The sequence below is a fragment of the Hyla sarda genome, chromosome 5, assembly GCF_029499605.1.
Source record: "Hyla sarda isolate aHylSar1 chromosome 5, aHylSar1.hap1, whole genome shotgun sequence".
Lineage (NCBI taxonomy): Eukaryota > Metazoa > Chordata > Amphibia > Anura > Hylidae > Hyla > Hyla sarda.
The window spans coordinates 213491391-213497390 of NC_079193.1; positions in this window are offsets into that span (position 1 = coordinate 213491391).

The window sequence follows — 6000 nt, forward strand, 5'->3', positions numbered from 1 at the left end:
CTAACAAAACCGTCATCTTTTTAGCTTCTATTTCCAGCTCACACAGGTTTTCTTTTGTCCTGCGAGAGGTGGGAATAGAACTCTTTACATCAGAACACATTAACATAAGAGTTTCAAGAAAAACATTATCAGCCTGCATGGGTTCACAATATACAGCACCATTCACACAGTCCAGTAGAGACCCCCCCAGTCCTCACTCCTTCCGGAACCTTTGTGTGCAAACTCTCAGGTGCACTCTCAGCATCCCACAGCTGCCAGAAATGCGGAAAGTCTCTGCCCAGTACAATTTCCACTGTAAGTTCCGCACATACCTCCATCATATGGCTTACTGTCCCAAAACATGTATCAAAGGTAATTTGAACAGTCTTACCGGGCTCCGGGCGGGACTTCACAAATGGAAATATTTCTGGCATAATCCGAGATACAGTCTGGCAACAATCCAAGTCCACCCACAGTGGGATTCCGCCCACCGACAACTCACGGGACCTCGGCTTCGTCTTGGCCCACATCGGTTGCTCCCAGCAACGGCCTTTCGAGGTTGTCCCATTTTCTTGAAAAAATTCTCGATCCGTTGCCCCTAGCAATGCTCCTCCTCAGACACCAAACTGTGCTTGAACTCCTCTGCTGGGCTCCTCCGACTTGCAATCTTGCAGGGGGTTGCTCCTAGCAACAGCTCCTCTCCAACTCGCTTGTTGGTTGCCCTTGGCAACGGGTTGCCCTTAGCAACGGCGTGCCCGCATCCTCCACAAAAATGTGACGATCCGTCTTGGGGATTAGCTCTGGGATCGTCTGGACCACGCCACAGGATGCGTTTCTTCTCAAAAAACAGCAAAAAAAACGCTTATAATGCAAATCTGGCACCTTGCCAGTTTTATTAGACAGGTTGCAGGGAAAGAAATAAACAAAAAGCAGGAACAAAACAAAATCCTAGACCGTCTGGTCACTGACTAAACAGATCAGCTTGTCCTGACTAACAACCGCTGAGCTACCCTCAGCTGGTTAAACATATGTCCCCTGCAACCTTCTACTCACAATTCATGTCAGTCTCTTTGAGCCCCTCATAGCTCGGGCTGTGTACTCCTCAGCAGGCTCTGTCTCTTCCCTACAGCCTACATGCTGTCTCTTAGGAAGAGCCCCCATTAGACTGAGTCTCCATCTCATATACTCACCTCTCTTCCCTCCTACCTCATTACTTAAGAAGCAGGTGAGAGCTTCTGCAGGGTGAGCCAAGGAAATACACCCTTTCCTTGCCACACTGCCACAGGTGATACAGGACAGGGATTGCCAGCATAGAACGGGTCCCTGCTCTAGATGGCAGACTCTCCTGTGAATCAGGTGTATCTCCACCCCCACGATGCACTGGTACAACCAGCAGATGGCGCTATACACATGAAATGAAAGGTACACTGCTGTGTGGGACTGCCCTGTTCCAAGATGGCGCACCCAGAAGGTTTTGGCATCATGCACATGCGCTAGTTCCCTTCAATGAACTGTATTAAGAGTACGTCATTTCCTGACTGGGACCGGAAGTAGTATACGTGCGCCGCACTGTATACCCGATGGCGTTCCTGGATACACAATGGAAAAACATGCAAGCCGGTAACCCCCCTCCCCCTGTGACGTAGAGGTATACACCTGCGCATCGCACAGACCTCCGAGTGTGATATTATGTTGTATTTTGGTCTGTGACATGCGATCCTATGTTTTTGTCCCCATTATGTCTGTTAATTGATTTCAATTGTAACGCTAATTAGTCATCACCTGTAAGATATATATACCGTGCACTTTGTACAAATCACTGCTTGACAAAGGCCGTGAGAGACGGCTGAAACGTCGCGTCTGTGATGTCTGGTGAATAAAGCTACACTGCTTCACATTTCCTGAGTGCTGCTGATTTCATTACGGATTTATTGGACCCTGACCAGGTTGCTCCAGTGTGCACCACCTTCACAACCACAGTGCTGCCCATTTTCCTGATACTAGATTGATAGATAGATTGATAGACTGTGTTAATAAATATTCCTAGTGTATGTTTCCATTGAGTAATAGTTGAGGACTATTTTCTAGGAATCGCTGAAGCTGAATAAATGGCTTTATTGATTTTTTTACTTGTGCTGGCAGTAGTAATAGCAAAAACATTCTTAACAATCAGAGTTCAGAAGGTGTAAATAGTGTATAAACAGTACATGCACACTGCATATGTTCATTGGCTGGAAAGTCACTTATTATTCTATACATGTCCAGTTAAACTCTAAAGTTTGATCAATATGATAAAAGTCTTTATTTATCCAATGAGAAACACTGTAAAGTTATAAGTCAATTCTAGTTCCTTGTAATTTTGTTATAACAGGAAGTTGGAGGCATCTTTGCCAAAAGGGAAATTGTGGCCGTTTCTATTATCGATCTCTATTGGAAGGTCTAAAATATTTGTGATTAATATTATGCAGTGTTTGTAACAAAATCTACTGCAATCTGCAATTTTTGCAAATGGTACCTCTCTGTAAATATATTGAAAACATTTCTAAAGCCTAATGACATCAGCTTTAAAAAAAAAATTATATTTAAAATGATAATATATAATGTTTATAATATACACCCAGTGAGAACTTTTACCCGAGTAATAGGTTATTCATCATCCTACCAATGCAGCAGCAGCCAGCTCACCGGTGCACACACACACTTCTGCTTTCCAGCTGCCGGAGGATGTGAGCAGTCAATCAGTGCTGACTGCCGACTGTGCAACACTAAAGGTTATCTTGGTTCACGTGGGGTTGGGGCCTCCACAGAGAGCGCCCATTCAAAGGAGACAACAAAGCTCAGCTGTAGCACAGGTGATTCTGGTATTGTTCCACTTTAATCTATAGGGCACTGTATGGTGGAGAAATCCCCCGATTCCTATCAAAACTACCAAAGAAGAGGAGTGCCCACAGCAACCTATTAGCTTACGCTCACTGCTTTCACTTTTGACTTATCATAAAATCCAGACTATTTCATTGTTCTGCCTCTATCACCTATATTTATTGTAAAAATACCTCTTTTTATTAGATCACAGTGTTAGAAATCCTCTCAGAGGAAGGGGGTGTGTCCCTCCCTTGTGGTTGTAGGAGGTGATTTAGTGTCCTAGTAGGTTTGGGGACCCCTAGTGGTGGGATTTTCAGGAGCCATTTTCTTTATTCACCACTTAAGCACCAAGCCCATTTTGGCCTTAAATAGGCACTGTCAGATATAAAAACTTTTCATATGTTGTAAAGCATGCAAAACCAATAGGTTTTGCAATTGCTTTCATTAGAACATTTTACAGTATTTCATAGTGAAAAAGCCAGTCAAAGAACTGCCCCCTCTGCCTCCTGGAATGCATTCAGTGCTTCTGTGAACACTGCTTCGTCCTGGACTCCAGGACGTTTTGGAGGGGCTGTACACACTGCAGAGACTCATGTGAAGAGAAGGGGAGGGGCAGGAAGACTACTGCCGTCTCACACAGCAGACATCAATGAGAGAGGCAGAAACATGCATTGCAGACAAAAAAGTAAGTGTCCAAGCATGTGTGTGTGTGTGTGTGTGTGTGTATATGTGTGTATTTCAGTCTGTCTATCTAATGTGTATGTGTAAGAAGATATGAAGCCTGTGTGTGTGTGTGAGAGAGATAAAGGGGGACTACCTCCAGCTGTTGCAAAACTACAGCTCCCAGCATGCCCACACATCATTTGGCTGTGCAGGCATGCTGGGAGTTTTAGTTTTGCAACAGCTGGAGGCACCCTGGTTGGGAAGCACTGCACTGAGGAGAGGGAGGGGGAGTGGCTATCACAGTGAGTACCCGCCACCCTGTTTCTGGGGGATAAAATTAAGGTATTTCAGAAAAAAAACTAATTCTGAGAGAAATGTAGGTCACAAAAACATACAAAGCACATGTACACGATCAGGATGAGATACTGAGCAACATATAACCGTTTTGTTTTTTTGAGTGATCTGACGGGTACGCTTTAAGGACCAAGCCAATTTTCGTTTTTGCACTTTTGCTTGGTCCTCCACCCCTTTTTGTTCCTCCCCTAAAAAACACTTTAAATTTTGCCCCTACAGACCTATATACAGTTAGGGCTTGTTTTTTGCCTCACCTGTTGTACTTTGTAATGACATCACTTATGTTATAACAAAATCTGCGGCAGTGCATTTTTCAGTAAAAATCGATCCAATTACAAGAATACCCAATTTATATAGGTGTTGTTTTATTTTACTACTTGAAAACATTGTTAGCTACATGCACCAAAATTAGTATGCTTAAAATTGTCCTCTTCTGAACACTATCGGGGACATTTATCATTGTTGCTTTGGTAAGCAAGTTCTGTTTGCATTTTTTCTTGATTTTGGTTTTGCTTATGTGCAACATATTTATCATACTATCACAGGGGGTTGATAAATTTGGCTTACATAAGCAAAAAAACTATAAATCACTTTTGAATACCATTTTTTTTTTAGCACACATGAGCACAAACCAATAAATGACTTCAGAACAGCACTCTGTCACCCCATCTGGAGTCGCAACTGGGAAAAAAATGTGTGATATATTACCCCGTTCCCCACCACCACAAGGGGTGCCGGGAAGAGCCAATATCAACAGGCACAGAGTGTTAAAAATGGCGCTCCTGGGCCTAGGTGGTAACAGATTGGTAACATTATTTAGGCTGGAGAGGGCCAGTAATAATGGTCCTCGCCCACCCTGGTAACGTCAGGCTGTTGCTGCTTGGTTGGTATCTGGCTGATACTGAAAATACAGGGAACCCTATGCATTTTTTTTATTATTATTTTACTTTTGAAAAAACAAAAATGCATAGGGTTCCCTGTATATTCAGTATCAGCCAGATACCAACCAAGCAGCAACAGCCGGACATTACTAGGGTGGGCGAGGACCATTGTTACTGGCCCTCCCCAGCCTAAATAACGCCAGCCTGTTACCACCTAGGCCCAGACGCTCCAAGCCTGTTGGTACCGGCTCTTCCTGATACCCCTTTGCCGGTGGGTAGGAAATAAAAAAACAATAACACTTTTTGAAAACTTTTATTCCAAAAAACACTTTCCCACAAGCCCTCGTTAACCGTTTTATTAATATTTAACAAAAAAAAAACGCTGGTAATCGACGTAGTTGTCACGATTCGGCAGGCTGGAGGTGGATCCTCTGTGCCAGAGAGGGATTGGCGTGGACCGTGTCAGTGGACCGGTTCTAAGTTGCTACTGGTATTCACCAGAGCCCGCCGCAAAGCGGGATGGTCTTGCAGCGGCGGTAGCAACCAGGTCGTATCCACTGGCAACGGCTCAACCTCTCTGACTGCTGAGATAAGCGCGGTACAAGGGAGTAGACAAGAGCAAGGTCAGACGTAGCAGAAGGTCGGGACAGGCGGCAAGGTTCGTAGTCAATGGTGGAATAGCAGGAGGTCTGGAACACAGTATGGGTAACACAGTAAAGCTTTCTCAAGGCACAAGGCAACAAGATCCGGCAAGGAAGTGCAGGGGAAGTGAGTTCATATAGCCAGGGAGCAGGTGGAAACTAATTAGGGTGATTGGGCCAGGCACCATCATTGGTGCACTGGCCCTTTAAATCTCAGAGCGCTGGCGCGCGCGCGCCCTGGAGAGCGGAGCCGCGCGCGCCAGAGCATGACAGCCGGGGACCGGGACAGGTAAGTGACCTGGGGTGCGATTCGCGGGCGGGCGCGTCCCGCTATGCGAATCGCATCCCCGCCGGCCATGTCAGTGCAGCGCTCCCGGTCAGCGGGTCTGACCGGGGCGCTGCAGGGAGAGAAACGCCGCGAGCGCTTCGGGGAGGAGCAGGGACCCGGAGCGCTCGGCGTAACAGTACCCCCCCCCCTTAGGTCTCCCCCTCTTTTTGACTGGATGTCGCTCCACAGAGGATGAGCACATCGGGAGCGACTGTAGAGTCTCCTTCTGGGGGACAGTGAAGTCCTGGGTTTTAACAAGAATGGCAGACCGGTCAGAAGGTGAGGCTTGGCA